Raw genomic sequence first — 18,225 nt, forward strand, 5'->3', positions numbered from 1 at the left:
AATCTGGTCCCAAGCATTAAATTGTTATTAACAGCTGAAATGTGTTAAGTGCACCTTGGAGCATATCTTCTGCTTTATCATCATCTGAAGGGAATTCCACTTGCCTGCCCAAGGTCTGGTCTGTCATGTAAAATTCCAGAAATTGTCACAGAATATGCCATATGCTGAATTTCTTTCTGAACATGTTACAGAATTTTTGAACTTCAGACTGTGGCTTTGCATAAAATGTTAAAAGAAGGTCTTTAAATGTTTTGTGGTATCAGCCTACCTCCTCTCTCTAACAGAACAGAAGTGCTGCCCAAGGCCGCGAACCGTGGCTAAATGCACTACTGGCCAACTGGTGCTCAGTCACGGCTCAAATGTGCAGCGCGAGAAGGCACACAGCCTTGAATGTACTGATTGCTTAAGAAAGACTTTTCTGGTTGAGAAGCAGAAGAAAAAACAGCTGTTAATTTTAGAGTGTACGTTTTTGGTTATTTGTTTAACATGAATTACACCACTAGTAAGTAAAAGTCTTATTTCAGTGCAGTTCTTTAAAAGCAAACTAACAACAAAAGGCAGTTTCTTCCTGTGATTTTAATTTATTATCCACTTTCCTCTTGCTTACTAACACTAAGCTGGTTTTATATCAACCAGTGCTCTTTTCAGTAACAGAGCATTTGATAGCTGCCCTAGTGTTGATAATGATGCAAGAAATGGGATATGTTGATCCCTCCTAGTTCTGATGGAAGAACAAAAGAAAGTGGCAAAGAAGTGAGAAACAGAACTTTTTCTGATAAACCAGGCAGCTAAAGCTCAAGAAATTAGTAATTAAGAGTACAGATAATTGAATATTTTGAGTTGGACTGATACAGGGGAGAAACTTGGTGAATCCTGTGCAGACATGAACAAGAGGCAATCAGGCAGCACATCTGACTCCCCTTCCTAAGAGAAAAGAAAGGAGAAGAAATGTAGTCACCCTTCAGCATGTACCACAAAAATCTATCCAATGACAATGAAAATTAGAACAATCAGAAATAGATCTTTTTTCTTAAACACACTTCCAAATAGAAAGATAAACTTCAAAAAATTCTTTGTAGAAACAACTTTTTTGTTACAATCTATGATTTTAGTATCTAAGCTGATGCAATTTGATTCCTATTTGTGAGGGAGATGCTCAACTGCAAAACTGAATGTTATATTAAGATAGCTTTATAGCCAATCATGGCAATTATTTCACTCACATTAAATCATCTGCTGCTGTTTTTTTCTACATGACATCTTTATAGGCTATCTTTGAAACATTTATTATTCCTAAAAAAAGCCCTGATGAAGTGATGTGGCCAGGAGAATATTTATGTAATCAAGCTTGCTTTTGGCTAATATCTCCAAGAGTTCATTTAATCCAAATATAAGAAATGCAAAGCCTGCCCATCTACAAAAAGTAACCTCTTTTTCTACTTTGGACATGACATTCTAATGGAAGGTGAATCCTAGTAGTGAGTAAACACAGTACTTCTGTGGAGCCCGTAGCTGCAAAAAGTTCACACTTCTCCGTAACATAGGCAATCAGAGGTCATAATCTTTCCTCTCATCTCTCAGTCCCAACGTAAAAGCTGAGCACTTTCCAAGGCACTAACTCACTTCCCCAGCAATACACTTTGCTAGCCAAGAGAGCTCTACTTTCTACCACCCATTACTAATGGTCAAAACTGTTAATGCGTTCCAGCTCGCTCACTTTTATGGCCAAAGCACTATCAGTATATAGGATACTGCTTTTTAGAGTTCTGCCAGTGTGAAAATGAGATGTTATTGTGCCTTTCCCACCAAATTCATCTCCTATTGTTTTTTTTCTTTGAGCATCCCACATCATTTCACAGCAACACATTGCATTGTCTCAGTTAAAAGTGACTGATTCCCATGACAATTTTGATATGAGCACTGCTAATGAATATGTGAACCTTTCTGAACCACAAACCAAAAAATTTATGGTCGATTAATCATAAAACGCATACTTCATACGTTGGAGGTCTGAGGAGAGAAAACTCAAGAGTTCCACATGAGTGAGTGAGGACCACAGAGCTCATTGCTCCAGTAAGGGCTGGGACAGAACTGAGCAGTAGGGTCTTAGGGCAACCAGTATCAGCCATTGGATGCTCACCTGGGGGTTCAGAGTATTCAGCAGCTTCCCAGTTGCCATAGTGCCAGTTACGGGAGCTGCATTTGATCTCCTTGGAGATGTATGCGATACACATAGGTGGGTCACCTGTGGTTTTGGTCTTGCTCATTTGCGTCAATGAGAGTCTTGCCTACAGAAGAAGTACAGGACCATCCTACACCAGTAATGATCCATAGATTCTATTTTCAGATCAGTGAAATAAATGTATTAGATTTGGTTCAGCACAAGAATAGGATGCATGCATGGTGGACAGAGGGGAGTAGAAACACTGTTAGATCCTTGCTGGCTGAAGCCCTTCAATCCTTGCTATTTTAGGTAATCAGGATACGGGAAGGGACTTGGAGTAGCTCCTTCTAAAAGTAAATGTTGTACAGCTGTAGATCCCTTAAAAAGATTGTCATATACAAGCTTCTATCAAAATTAGTTACAACATTTTAATGATATAAAAAATGCACTTTTCCTTTTCTATTTTAAATAGAAAACTGTCACTTACTTTATACTAGTGTTATGTATACCAAATCAATACAAGTATAATCAGCATTCTCCTTATGAAAAAAACGAAGTTATCTCGAAGACCAGGCATTATTTAAGATTTTCATTTAAAAATAGCGTAAACCCTAACTTTGAAATAAGAAGTGTCAACAAACCATGCATCTTTAATTAGATTTTCATTTATTTGCATTTAAAAAGAATAAAAACTTTTGAGATACTGTTTTTCTCATTTGAAATTCTTGAAGCGTTTCTAAGGATGGAGTGGCCTGCTGCTTTGATATTGCTACTTATTCACAGAATTATCAAAACTCAAGCCTTAAAAATTTACCTCTTTTTCTCTAAAACTAACAATATAATCACTTTTAAAAAAAAAAATATTGCAATTTTAATTTAATGCAGCAGGTTTTTTTTAATACAGCATCAAAGAGGACAACAAATCAAAATAAAAAAATATCCTTGGCTTATTTCTAAAATATAGTCCATTATCCAGAAAGACTTAAAAGAAAAGAAATATAGAAATTGCTTGAGAGTATTTTCTAAAATCATTAAAGAAAGAAAGTCAAAGTAAACTGCCTTCATAATACTGCATTTCTATTCAGTGGTATTAGACAAATTCATATTTGTTTTCCTCATGTTTTTTTTCTAATACTTGTGTAGTATGTTTTGCTGGTGACTTATTTGTCCTAATTATAAACTTCCATGCTGCACTCTCTCCATGTTCTTTTTACAGAGATGAGTGCCTGAAAAGTTTTATTTAAGGACATCAGAAATATAGCAAGATGCCCTAATTGGGTTTGTAATTTTCAAATTATTTATGCTCTTTGCCTTATTTTACAAGTACAGCAGAGCAGAAATATTTGTCAGAGTCAAACAATATTTTCTAAAAATCTTTCTGGAATAGAGATGCAGAGGCTCATGCCTTCTGATTCACTTATGATACCTAAACATTCATCAACAAAAATTGACCCTCTTGATTTTTGTTAGTCTCATTTTTAAGTTTTGTAACAATTCTGTTGCACTGAAATGTAGGTGGGGTTTTGGCAGGGGGCGGGGTATTTTGGTTTGGTTTGGTTTTGACAAAACATTGGATGGTCTTGCTATGGAAAAATCTAAGATAGAAACACAAAGCCCAGAAATGCATATATAATGACTGAATCCCTCCATTAAGAATGCAAGTACTAGAACTCAGACAATTCGAACATATTTTTCTTCATTCAAAACTAACCTGGTTTAATGTTCGTCTTCACTCTGTTTATTTAATTTGCTGAACTAGAATTTGTTAAATATGTATATTTTAATGTAAAATATATATTTTTCCTTCCCATCACAGACATTTCCTGAGCATTAGGGTAGGACAGTAAAGACAAGAATTGCTCAAAGTGTCTCAGTTTCCCTCCTGGGAAGCGTGGATATAATATTCAGGATAACAGGACTGCTGCTGCAGCTTACATATTCTGGTATGCTAGCTTTTCCCTTTTGCTCCCTGCTACATACAACACTGTAATCCAGAGCCTTAGGGGAGGGAAACCTTGAGCATGGAAATGTAATGACAACCGAGACCTCGGGAGTCACCCGTCCCTTCACCACGAAGACTACCGAGTGTGCCTGAACCTGAGACAGGGCTTGTTAGCCTGCTCTGCAGAACGTCCACCAACACTGCCTCCAGGGCTTCCCCCTGTGCTCCCCTCCTGTTCTCCATAGCTAATGAGCTTTCCCTCGTACCCTGCTTACAACTTCTTCATGGCGAGCTGAGCTCATTATTGTTCACCGTGCTAGCAGACGTACAGAATGTATGACCGCTATCTTCATCGGAACAACTTTCCACGTGTTTGAAGACAGCTCTTATGTCCTCTCACAGGTTTCTGGTTTCAAGACTAAAGAAGTACAACTCTTTCAACCTGCTTTCATGTTTTATAATCCTTTTATTCTTGTTGCCCTGTTTTGAACTCTCTTCAGTTTGTCTACGTGTCTAAAATAGTTATAGCATTTCAGATGAGCAGGTGAGGACTACTTCCTTGGATCAAGCAGAGCGAACTACTTATCATCCATGTCTTTTTTCCTTTCTTCTTTGCATCAATATCATACAGTAATTCATAGTCTTATCCTTTTGTACAGTACTTGGTCAATTATTTTCCATTCCCTGTTTGAAAGTAGGATTTCATTTTAGGGAAGTCATACTTTACAAAGGTGAATGCTCTGCACCAGGATTGGTGAGGGCAGAGAGAGAGAGATGGTGAAGGGGTTTGGGGGGGAATCTCAGTTTAAAATGCCCAACAAAAAGTGGCATGATAACATAGCTGTTTTAATAAGATAGAATAAAAAGGGGAGTATAGATACTGAGTAAATCTTGCATCCCGTCAGATGCTGGGAAGCCCACTTTCACACAGCATCAGACAGACCGCAGATGGGTTTTGCCCCAGCACGCTGCGCAGATCCTGTCTGTGGGTGGGTTCCTTCTCCCTCCCATGCTGCATTGCCTTTAATTTTGTGTAACGAGCAAAACCATGGATCTTCTCCTGACGGGCTGGACTGTTATCTCCATCGTAACATCCACCAGCATGCAGCACAGGCTGGTATGGGGCACCCCAGCAGGTTTCCTTACAGCAGCTGCCACGCTGACGTATGGGCTGCTCCAGCCTTCGGCACAGGGCCCGGCAGAGCAGACACGGCCCGCTCAAGATCACTAACTCCTCAAATAAATGTCTTCCGCAAGGCTCCCAATATAATGAAGGACACTCAGTTTTGCACCGTTGATTTCAGACCATTTCCCTAGTTTTATCAAAATAATACTCCATGTGAGCACCCAAGCCAACTTTTCAGAAGCTGCCGTGGCCTCCCGTTCATAATGCTCTCATTCATTCACCGAGGTCAGTAAGCATAACAGACCTCCTGAAGCATCTCCTAGGAAAGAGCTTGGCATCACCTTTATCCACAATGCTTTTATCTCATCAAACACGTACATGGGATGGTCTTCCCTGCCCATAGAGAAAAATCAGAAAATCCACTTTCTTATTTATCACTTTTGCCCAGTGTTTTTATTGTGATAGCGTGAAGGATTTAGAAATGTGTGCATTTTTTCTTTTGGCTTTGTAGTGACAAAAAAGAAATCAAAATAAGTATTCAGCTGGACTAGGAAAGAATTCACTTGCTCTTTTAACGTGTTGAGCTCCATTAAGTTTCTGTCCTTTCAGAGGTCTAAGAATGGCTAGAGATCCAGGTAAAAGTAATCAGTTGTCCTGGTAATAGAATTGCAAATGTTATTCTTGTTTTTAAAGTTCAGAATATCAGTTCTCTGTTTAGTTTAGCATTTAGAGATTGTCAGGTACTGCAGTAAATAAATTCATAAGAAATGACATTTCTGCAATTTTGCAAAACACAAGGATGATCTTTATGTCAAAGAGAGGAAATGTGGATTTGTCCAGCAAATTCTGTTAGTACTGCTGAGAGGATAAGCATTACAGAAACAGGCTCAAAGTTTGTTCTTATTGGGTGTAGATTTGTGTACTAGCCATTGAACTTCTGCTGTTGAAAAAGATGTCAGAAAACTTGCACAAACAGAAAATGGAAAAATAGCATGTGTGATTCTTTAATCAATTGCAAGGTGAAATAAGGAATGGAATAGCTTTTTTTCTTCTTTTTTTGTTACTTGAGTCTAGCAGCAAGGGTCCTGCAACTTAGGTCTCAACATATATTTAGTAGAATCGGGAAACAAGGTCAGCATGTATTGTACTAGCATGTATAAAAATACATAGAAAATATTGAAGAAAATACTAATGAATTGTCATTATATAAACTGAAACATACACCTTCACCTGCAATATCAGCAGCATCATCTGGTATTAAAAATGAGTGCAGAGTGCCATATGACATAATACTAAAAAAATGTGAATTGTATAATTCAAAGAGAAAGAAAATAAAGATAATTGTTAGAAATATAGAAGAGAATGAATGGATCATGTAAGTAGGTTACTTAGATGCTCCTATGTACACTCTCAGGGTATAAAGGTAGGTAATAAGTGTTGAAAATGAAAGAAAACACCTATCTTGTTATGGATCCATTTCATTCTCACCCTTTCATAAGAACAATTTTTCCAAGATGGAAAAAGTCCTATAATACATCTGTTTTTCACAGGCTCTTGCAAAACCAGTTTTTTGATACTTCCTCTCAGTTCTGCCCATCCACACATCGATACATCACCATTAGCTCCGTGACTACGATGAAAGATTTAGCAGTAAAAGGGCTGCCCACTGCACCTGATCTGAGAGCTCTTTCTGCAGCAAGCAATAGTAAGAGCACCAGGAACCCTTTCATCCAACTCTGTAGAGCGGCTTCATCAAATTATAGCTGGCCTGAGAACCAGGTATTTCATTGTTCACCTTGCTTCACATACCTCTCAACCATAACACTTTAGGTGGATGTCTCCAGTTTTGTTAAAGAATTGAAAAAAAGGAACCCCAGAAAGCTCATTTCTGTATTTTCAACAGAGTCTCATAAAGTTATCATATTCACATTGTGACAGTACATTGGTCTCCTCACGTAGGTCCTGTTGAAGACTAGAAGGATTTTTCTATTTTGGGACAGTATTTTTCTGTACATGGTTTTGACTCAAAAATAATCGAGTTGGTTCAGTGCACACTGACTGGATTCTTCTTTGCCTGCAAACCAGAAATAGAAAGTTACAACCCAAGAAGTAGTGAGAGTCACAAAATGGTTATTTGAAATCAGGTTTTAAAGCAGAAAACATTTTGTAACCCTAGCATCACTATTGCCCATGCAGGAATTCAAGTTATTAAAATCAAAAGCATAAGGGAGAAAAGCAGGACAAGCAAGGTAGGTTGTTTTGAACCTAGATATCTGTAACAGCACCAACAACAGGATTGCTTATAGATGTTCTCAGCTGGAAAAAGAGAAAATGGGATTGTAACATAGATTTTTCTCCCTCAAAACCGATTCATGTTTTATTGTGGAGGCTTTCCATGAACAGCTTTAGCTCAATTTGAGCATATAGGTATTAAATACAGAGTGAATGAAAAAGAACGTTCAGACAGGAGCAGTAGCACAGACCCACAAAAGGATTTTGGTGGCTGACATGGGGTGTAGGCTGAAATGACAGTCTGATCTATTTGCTGTTACCACTATTCTGTGGGATTTATGCAAAAGTGACAGCCTCATACAGACTGGATACTTTTGATAATAAAATTCAAGCACAGGATAGTATCTTTCAATCAAAAACAGAGTAAGTTGAGTTACTTCATTCTGCTGTTTCTATATTCAGCCAGTTTATCTTACCAATACTCAAAGACCTGAATCTTATATATTTTTGCAGTGCTAAGATAAACCTTTAGGTAATTTCTGGCATCGTATTAGAAGACTATCAGGAATCAAGTTTCTGCAAAACAAACGAACAAATAAATACTGCATTTTCATTCACTCACTGAAAGAATATCAAACACTACAATACACATCAAAAAGAATCTCAGTCCTTTCACAAAAGGCAATATGATGTAGTAATGATATAAGGAGTGTTGAAAGGGGACTGACTAAATGACATTCATTTGTTTTGAAATTAAAAGAAAATGAAACCATTTCTCCCTAAAGATTGGTTTTTCCACTTCAAGCACCTAGAACTAACATTAAGTCGTCTTTTAAAGCACTCAAGCCCTGCCACACAGATGTAAAGCTGCAAGATTTTATAACTCAATCAAGACCCTTCTGTTATCTCTTTGAAACAAGAAAGGAAAATGGAAGTGTGTAGGTGCTGCAAAGATGAAAAGGAAGGTTCAAGGAGGCCACTGGGCAAAGTGCATACTAGTTCCTAAAATTTCCATTACATACTTTTTTTTCCAGCTTGCAGATTATACTCATGGAAGGACTCTCATCAAGCTCAATTGTGCCTGTTCCTCAGCCTGCGTATGGAAGAGAAACAGTTTAAGCAGTGCCTATTCAGGGCAGCAAAGCTTACCTTTCTCCAACTGTTCAGGGAATTTTTTCTACAGTTATGAGGTCAGCCTAGATAGGAAGTACATTCATGATGAACAAAAAGTAATATTCCCTGTTAACATATTAAAGGGAGAAGTTGCACTGCTGCTGACAAGTGCTAGACAACTCAGTACCTTGCACCAAATGCTTACTCATCCATTCGTCTAGACAAATCTGCGATGATACAGGCAGGTTTTTCAGCTCCAGATCAACAGCTGGCTGCGTCTATCGCCCCCATAACTCCCTTTAATGACCTGAATACATCAAGTTATTTCATTTCTAGGATTTCTGAACATTGTTTCAGAGTCAAAAGCTCCAAAAGAACAGTCGTCTTACACAGATCCCTCAAATATTAAAAGTTACTTTATTCAGAGATAGTACTTCCTTACTTCTGGGTCTGACAGTTCCCAATGACGGAGCAGAACAGGTCATAAATTCAATATGGGGCTATAAAAATGTATAAATGCAGGAAATTTAAAATTTTGCATGAAATTTCTTCTTCCACTGCAATAACTTTCACGACTTCATTTCTAATTAGAAAAATCTTCAATCATAAAGATGAAAGGGCATGAAGGTGTTTTATATGCCAGAGTTTGCCTCAGGTAGTAACAATATATTTTCCTCTTGTGCTTCAGATATCTGACTGGTTTGGGCCATTTTCAAGGACAGCAATTACAACTTTGTTTTTAATTCAGTTACTAGTACTAGTTCTGTCAGTTCAAAACCGCCCAAATTACTATCAGAAAACGCTCTCTGTCTTACTTTTCACTTCTTCTGAGAACCACATATAATGGCTTTTACTTTATTCCTATGACCGCAAATATGGAACTCATTTAAAGTTCTGTATCAGTGCAAAGTTATCTGTATGTCAACCTATCAATCTTTCAAACAATTTCATGCATTCTGTTGCAGAGGTGTCCAGTAAGCACAGATTTGCTGTATTCCTTGAGTGGAAACAGAGATTTTTCAAATGATGCATTTCTTCTCTCTGTTTTTAGATCTTAGTTTGGACTTCGATAAAAATGTTGTGCCAGAGATTTCCTCTGTTTGCATTAAGACAGAAATCACACCCATTGTTTATCATCTCTTAGAAACCTGTAATTCTTTTTATTTTCTGGCTCTTCCATACTACTGAGTTCTTTTTTGAGTCTTGTAACCTAAGATCTTGGGTGTGACATGTCTACAGCAGTTCCAGATGATTTAGCCAGTATTATTTTAGTGATCACATACATTACAGCAGGAATATCTCTATTCATTGAGAAAACACTGTAACCCAGTGTTGTTACATTTATTCTGGAGGAGGACCCAAACCAAAATGGCTACTGTAGAATAGCGAGCGATGTATACTCCTTCTTTACCTTGGAACCAAATCTGCACTGAGATGAAATCTTCACTTCACTTTGACACTTTTAAGGGACTGAATTCTAGTCTAGGCATGGCATATGGAAGGAACATTGCCCATTGCAAAAGGCCAACTTTGCCTACTTTGGGCATCATACTAGCCTATCCTCGGTGGGTCTTTCTCATCAGATTCTGCAAACCAAGAAAAGTCAATATAGTATCTGTGAAAGCAGCTCTTAGAAAGTTGTTACAAGTAGCAAAGTACTGACCAAGAAAATGCTTACTTGGCTTTTCCACTGAGATTCTTAAAGAGGAATATGAAACAGATACGTAAAGGAGAGCACAGCACTGTGATCTGTGCAACGTGTACGGTAACATGGGGACTGAGTGGACACAGAGGCCGTTGCTATGTCTGAGCATCACCAGAATGCATTTCTAGTAGAGAAGCAGAAGCCTCTGCTCTCCCATGTAGCAGGGATGTGAAGGACAGGGAGAAGGACAGGCTGTAAGGAAACAGCATTTTCTACGGACAGGCAAGGTAAAGGCATTTAGTGCAATGAGCAGATCATATACTAAATTCTCTCTTTCTTACCTGTTCCATATCGATACAAATGCAGTCAGACCTTGATTACTATTGCAGTGAATAATAAGCAGGTTTGAGACAATATAAAACAAAAGCATAAGTGATACTCTGATAAAGAAGAGGCAAGAAACACATTACAGATGCTGAATTTCAAGAAAAAATAAAAAGTAAACAAAATAGTTATCTGGATTTTTTCCATGACAAGGATTTTTAAATAGTCAGCTAGATTTTTAAAATATTGTGATTTGGAAGCAGAAACCCATAAAAAGAGACACTGAATACAAGCAAGATGGGAAATGAAGATAGGAGAACCCCTGAGCAAGTTATAGGAAACTCCTCTGTCTCTCTCCTGGAAGACTAGAAAACAAGACTGCTTTCGTGCTCTGTTTAGTTTGGCAGCAGACCAGTATGTCCAGTATGACTGGGGTGGTCTAGGGTCTTATTATTAGCATGTGCCCACCTAACAATACTACTGTTAAAAGGCCATTCCAACCTTCCAAAGAGGAAGGGAAGATTAAACTGCTGTAAGTGGAAATATATGTCATTCTTTTTTGCCCGTGTGTTTTATTTTTTGTTTTCCTTTGGCTACTGATCAGGACTGCCATTTTCCTACTACAGTCACCCAACTTGAGTGCATAACATGACGGTTCTTCCTGACCACAAGGGTTAGCAAAGACAATTTGCATGAACAATTACAGTGTCAAAAGCAGCTAAAGGCCTAACCTATACTTAACTGCCATCTCCATGTGATTTTTTTTCCTAATTTTTCCTTTAGAAACAAAACGAGCCACTCACCACAGATGAAAAACTTGACTACCCGGAATTCAAAGGGGTTGTGTGTCAAAGCAGCACTTCTGGTGAACTCTCGCTCCCTATCAACCTCTTTTACAGTTTACACTTGAAATTTCCAGCTCAAGGTTCTCAGTTAAATTGTTTCAGCTGTTCATCTTAAGAGCCACCCACTCATGAGTAAAAATGACTTGACTACTACAAAAATAAAATCTGGACAGGAAATTAATGAAATTCATAACTCCCAGCACAAAACTAGAGCTTTATTTTCAAGAGTAGCTTTTTTTATTTACTACTTCACTCTTTCTCCATTAAATAAATATGGTGTTTATCTGTACAAGTGCGTCATTCTCTATTACCCAGAATTTGCAAAGTTATCCTTGGATTTGCCATGAAAATGAGTGCTTTTAAGCAGAATTGTATTTTTCCATATGACTTAACAGTTGTATAGAACATAATGAAGCAGGCAGGAATCTGCATGTATTTAATTAAGTCTACCAATCTGTCAGTCCTACAGCATTCACCTTTAATTGTGTTCATTATATAGTTTGATTGTGTTTGCTACTGTTAGGTTTCTAAACTTAGTATGTGCCGTAAACACTGTTGCCCATGGCACAGGTCTCCTGTGGAGTATTCAGGTCTCCCTGCAGTACTCAGGTCAGCAGATTTGCAGTTATCCTGTACCATAAATGAAAAAAAAAAAGACATTGAAAACTAACCTTTCTAGTGCACACAATTTTTCTAAATTTAGAAATTTATTCAAAAGAGCTGACCAGATATAGCATGGTAGTTGTGTCCCATAAGAAATTATCCACATCAAACAACTGATAACGTGTACAAAACGTCTTGCTAAGTTAAATCCTTTTTGGGGTTAAAAAAATGCAACAAAAAAACGAAGGCAGGATTTATTCCAAAGCCTGTTAATGATATTTGCGAAGAGCCTTTATGAGTCAGAATGCAAAGTTTGCTCCATGGTGGCTTAATTTGCCAGGCAAGAAGTGCTCTCAAGCTCTGCTAATCAAAAGATTGAAATGCAGCCTTTGGGATCAGGCTGAGCCTGTTACTCAGAAGCTGAAAGAATTTAGTTGAGTTGCCAGACAACCTTAGAATCTTTCTTTCAAAATACAGTTAGTTTTCACCCTTTGCCACTCCAGTAGAGTGAAATCTCAGCACAATGCAAGACAGATTAGACATGCAAATGCCTATTTAATAATAAAGACAGGTAGGTGTGTCTCTTTCACAGTTCAGGAAAATTACCATGGTTTCCAAGGGCCTTATGGACTTCAGAAGCCTACTGCAGAATATACCATAACCTAGTTATTTAAAGGTTAGATGACAAATCAGTGAGACAGTTGACTGTATGAAGAATATTGTTTTTTCAAATGGATGTCTTCTAATGCAATGATTTTATCTTCTAATATAATTTATTGGTTTGCTTGTTTAGAGAGTTAAAAAACATCAGACATGTCTCCTCTTACTTGTTCTCTCCTGTAATCACATATAAATGTCCTTCAAAACACTCCTAGTGTATGTACTAAATTACATTGCATCTGCTTCATAATTCATGACTACCAGTTGCAAAGTCTTCCTTTGAATGCTCTTTGTGTCTTCAACAGTGCAAAACTAGTCAAATTGGCATTAGCAGTAATATTAACATATTCTGCAGTGGAATATATGCAAATTCACAAACAGATATGCACCTATAGCTATGCTTAACTGGTAGAATCACGGACTGGTTGAGGTTGGAAGGGACCTCTGGAGTGGATCTGGTCCAACCCCCCTGCTCAAGCAGGGCCATCTAGGACCAGTTGCCCAGGCCCATGTCCAGATGGTTTTTGAGTATCTCCAGGGCTGGAGACTCCTTTCTGGGCAACCTGTGCCAGTGCTCGGCCACCCTCACGGTAAAAAAGCGTTTCCTGATGTTCAGAGGGAACCTCCTGTGTTTCAGTGTGCCTCTGGTCTTATCACCAGGCGTCACTGAAAAGAGCCTGGCTCCATCTTCTTTACACCCTGCCACCAAGATGAGATCCCCCTGAGCTGCCTTTTCTCCAGGCTGAACAGCTTCAGCTTTTCCCTTATAGGAGAAATGCTCCAGTCCCTTAAACATCTTAGTGGCCCTCTCCAGTATGTCTACGTGTCTTTTGTACTGGGAAGCCCAGAACTGGACACAGTACTCCAGGTGTGGCCTCACCAGTGCTGAATAGAGGGGAAATGGGCCACTCTCCAGTACTTCACACTTCAAACATATACCAGCACTTTCCGAAGTTGTTTTGGTACTTCCAGGTCTCAGGGCCAGTATTTCTGAATTTCTTTTTCAATTACTGTACTAGATACACTGACAGCAATTACTTTAATAAAACAGACTGTCTGGTATGTTCACCTATTACATGTAACCGTGCATATGTACACATATGTATTTCATACAGGAAAGAGCTATTCAGAAGACCCCAGTTATGCTGAATTTAGTATCATTTTATGCAGAGTCTCAGCTTGCTGTACATTACCATAGGGTTTAAGTCTTTGTTGAATAATTCAACACTATACTTTTCACTGTTGGAACTTCCATTTATGCTGCTATTAGGTTCTCATCTGACAGACAGCTATGGTCCTTGTAACTCTCTTCTTATCTGGAGAAGTAATTTTATTTTCTTACCCAGTGCTCATGCCAACCATGCATATTATTTTCCTTGTCTCTCCTTCTGTAAAGACATTTTTCCTGACATTTACCTCTTAGATTTCTTAATTTTAGAGAAGATTCATGCCAGTAACTACTTAAATCATCTTCAGGTATATACATTCTCCAGCAGCTGTTTCTATTTAACCATGCTTCTTGAACTTCAAGGAATGTTCTATGAGAGACCTGTAAGATTTTTTTGCTGCTGATCCATAAAATCATGTACTTACTTGAGTTTGAATATCTTCTTTTTCACACTTGCATAGCCCAGCAGAGGTTTCTTAGCAATTCTTGGACACAATTTAAAAAGGGTTGCAAGATTAACATGTAAACAAACAAGTAAAATAATATATGTCTTGTATAAAAAGAAAACTTAACCCTTTCCACAAACAACCACCAAAGGAAGCCCTGTGAGTGTTATGCAATTCTCAAGAAGTAAGTGATCTGGAAAAACCCAACATTGGCACTTTTTTCTTTGAGGACTGCTGTCAGGCATCTATGTCATTTAATAAGTGCCCAGACAAATGGTCATGATATGCACTTAAATGTAACCATCCTCAAATGATGAATCAGGGTTTCAATATCCTCCTGCCATCTGCAAACACTTAAGCTGACAGGTACCTTCAGAACTCTCAAAAATGCTTTTCTGATTTTTATTGCATTTAGATCACTGAGATAAAACTTGATCAATGACGTGTCAGTAAATATAGCAATGGGTAAAACTGGAATTTTATATATTTCAGATTACATCTGTCAATGTTTTATGTTTAAATACATACTGCATCAACCTGTCTGGTGAACTGATGTTCTTTATTACATATTTTATGAGATAAATGGTTGGTGGAACACAAAATTTTGATATATTCAAGAGACAAGCTTACTAGCAATTTATTCATATTGATTTCAGGGCCATGAAAACATACATAGGACTCATCCTCTTATCAGAAAATTCCCTGTTATCAGAAGGTTTTCTTCAGATGTTTGCTACTTTGCTTTGGTTGTATTAATAAAATAACTTAGAAACCCACTCATTTTTAATATTATAATAAATTCTGTGAGGAAATGATCAGGCAGGAGCTGAATGTTAAGCAGAGACAGTATACAGAGGCTTTATATTACAAGCTCCTTTACTTTTAAAAATTAAATACTTTAGTAATGGAATAGTTCAACGAAGCATTCATCTGAAATACCCAAGATTAAAAACACCACAATAATTAATACAACTACTTGTCATGAGGAAATAATATAAATAGGACCAATAAGGAGAAGACATTTTGCTTCCTAATAACAAGAATTGAATTGCCAATCAGGACCTGGCGGGACCTATACTCAGTGAATACAGAAAAGGTAAAGCTACCAAACTTCTATTTCTGGAATTGACAATAAAAGGAAAAACAGTAACTTTGATCCTAAAAGTAAGTCATATTGAATGCTGAGGAAGTTAGCAAGCAGTAAAAATGAAATATGTTAATTTTAATAAATATATATTAATGAAAAAATGACATTTGAAAGAAAATTAGAACTAGTTCCAGTCTTTTGCACTTTGTTTTACCACTTGACAAAGAACACATTAACCTGCACAACCACAGCAAATGTACCGTTGAACTTTTAGTTTAAACCTCATGCAAGATCCACCTTACACTATGAAATAATACCCCAATACACCATGCAAGAGATCCAGTTATTTTAGAATAGCTGTGATCTTTGTTATGAAAGACTTCTACAATTGGGGAAGAAGTTTATAAATGGCAGATTAAATGGGACTTAAAACCATGCAGAAATCGAGTACAGATATGCAATCCTGTAACAGACGGAGAGAGAGATCCAGTCAGTCCTCCCCACATCCTAAACTGGATTTTCTCACCTGTCTTTGGCTCGATACCCAATCTGGTAGATATTCTCAAATGACACATGCAGAACTGGACCTGGGAAAGTGAGAGGTCGACCCACACCTGATCTGAGATCCCTCTCGGGTCTCAGACACGTTCTGAGCAGCCAGGCAGCACCAGCACACGTATAGCCATGTTCAGGATAACTAGCAGAGGCTTGGGCACCTGGAAGGTTCAACGGAGCTGGGACTTTAAGCATTTCGTGATGCCCAAATACCACTTTTACCTTCACAGAGTAGCAAATGATTTCCTTGTGGCTCTATTCTCAACTTTTGGGAGCAGATCTGCAGCCTTGTAGTCCATGAAATACGGGATTCCCCCCTGCTTGTAGACCACAGTCATCATGCAAGCTACCAACACAGACCTCAGGTCTTGTGAGGCTTTGGTCTTGTCCTGGACTGTCTGGAGCCATGGTTTAGTTTGTTTAGCTGTAACGGCAATTATTGGACAACCAGGTGACTACAATTCTTTTAGTTTTTGCTAAGATTTCATAGAATCATAGAACCATTTACATTAGAAAAGACCCTTAAGATCGTTGAGTCCAACCATTAACCTAGCACTGCCAAGTCCACCCCTAAACCATGTCCCTAAGCACCACGTCTACACGTCTTTTAAATACCTGCAGGGATGGTGATTCAACCACTTCCCTGGGCAGCCTGTTCCAATGCTTGACAGCCCTTTCGGTGAAGAAATTTTTCCTAATATCCAATCTAAACCTCCCCTGGCACATCAGTTGTACAATTGTGTGGTGAAATCCTCTCACATATTTCTCATATATTTCTGTAACTAATAGATGATAATAGCAAATAGTTACTGTAGGGGATGAACTACTTTTTATACTAAAATAATGTAGTGTGGAGGAGTACAAGCATGAGATGACAGCAGGGACCTTGAAAGTGTGGGCGCAGGATGATACTGGAGGCCCCAGGGCTATAAGCAATTCACCAGCAGTCAGCTACTGGTTATTGAAAGGAATGCAACCTTTAGAGCTGTGCAAAACCAGTGTTAGGCTGAACAAAACTTATGCATATCCAGCATGCATACACCACAACATATATTGCAAACCCAGATGTAGTGCCACATTGCAGATTAATGAAGAAAAAGCAAGGTATAGTGTGTGTTAGCAAACACATGAAAACGAGCCCAGGAGTGAGGAGGAAGAAGCCGTTAACATCAGCATCATACTCATCTTATGAAAAGACCTGGGATGCCAATGCCTTGCTGATTAGACTGTTAAGACTTCAATTAGGTTAACAATAAGTTCTTTTTGGCTTTGCCTATGAGGTCCTCCCTTTTTCCCATAACAAGATTTTGACTGTAACAAGTTGGTGGGGCTTCAAGCACCTATTCTGTAACTCAGATGCAACAGATTGGGAATAGATTGAGACAGTTTGAGATTGCAAAGGGGTGAATGGCTGGAAGAAAGATTAATTGCATCAATGCACCATCACAGATTCAAAGGAAGAAAAGTATAGCTGCCATTTTCAGACTTACAGAAATAACTTTTATTACTTATATAAATACATTTTAAAGAAATTTTTATATATATACCCCTATATTAAAGGGGAAGACATTGCTATACAGTGTGTCAAAGTAACAAGTCCCTTTTCTTCAAGATCTAGAGTAGAGAAAAACATCAGGCCTAATAACAACATTCAAAACTAAGATATAAATGACGAAGGGGTCTGTAAGAAAGGGAGAGGTGATAATATAATTCATGTCATTTTGCTGACAGTCAGTCTCACAGCCTGCTCTGCCAATCACCAAGAATAGCAGCAGTCACCCAGCAAGGAGAACTGATTACAGGCAGTGAGAGGTAAGGACAAAGAGTTTGTTCCTTTGCTAGGATTCCTGGCTTCTCAAATGCTGAATATTTATGTTAACTTATCACTGCAGTTCACATATTTCAAATGCAATTCATAAATTATTGTGTGCGTTACTGAAAAATAAATGGCATTTTCTTTGTAGTTAGCTATTCTGGACACAATAAGGTAAATTATAGTTAAATAATTGATGTCTTTGTTGCTGTCTTTTCTAATCCTGTGAGTGGTTAGTGAGAGCAGTGACTTCAATTTCTAATTACGATGAATCTCTTCTGCTTGTGGAAAACAGATCAGAGCGTGAAAGAAAACACACCAATTCAGGTAGCTGCTGTCACAAGCTGCATGTAAGATGACATCATCCAGTGCTAAAAGGCTACAAACACGAAATATTCTTTAAAGGTGCATATACCCAAGCAGTCTGCTATTGCCCAAGATCGTGAACATGTATGTGTTGCTAATAGACACTCCAAAGACAATTAGAGAAAGCCCCGCAAGC

The 18,225-nt window shown here is 38.1% G+C and overlaps 1 protein-coding gene across 1 annotated transcript in view; it reads right to left on the reverse strand.

Moving 5' to 3' along the window:
• MYF5 (myogenic factor 5) overlaps nucleotides 1-18,225 on the reverse strand; it is a 279,874-nt gene that overhangs the window by 173,579 nt on the left and 88,070 nt on the right. The window lies entirely within an intron of this gene.

This window comes from Haliaeetus albicilla, chromosome 28 (genome assembly GCF_947461875.1).
Source record: "Haliaeetus albicilla chromosome 28, bHalAlb1.1, whole genome shotgun sequence".
Lineage (NCBI taxonomy): Eukaryota > Metazoa > Chordata > Aves > Accipitriformes > Accipitridae > Haliaeetus > Haliaeetus albicilla.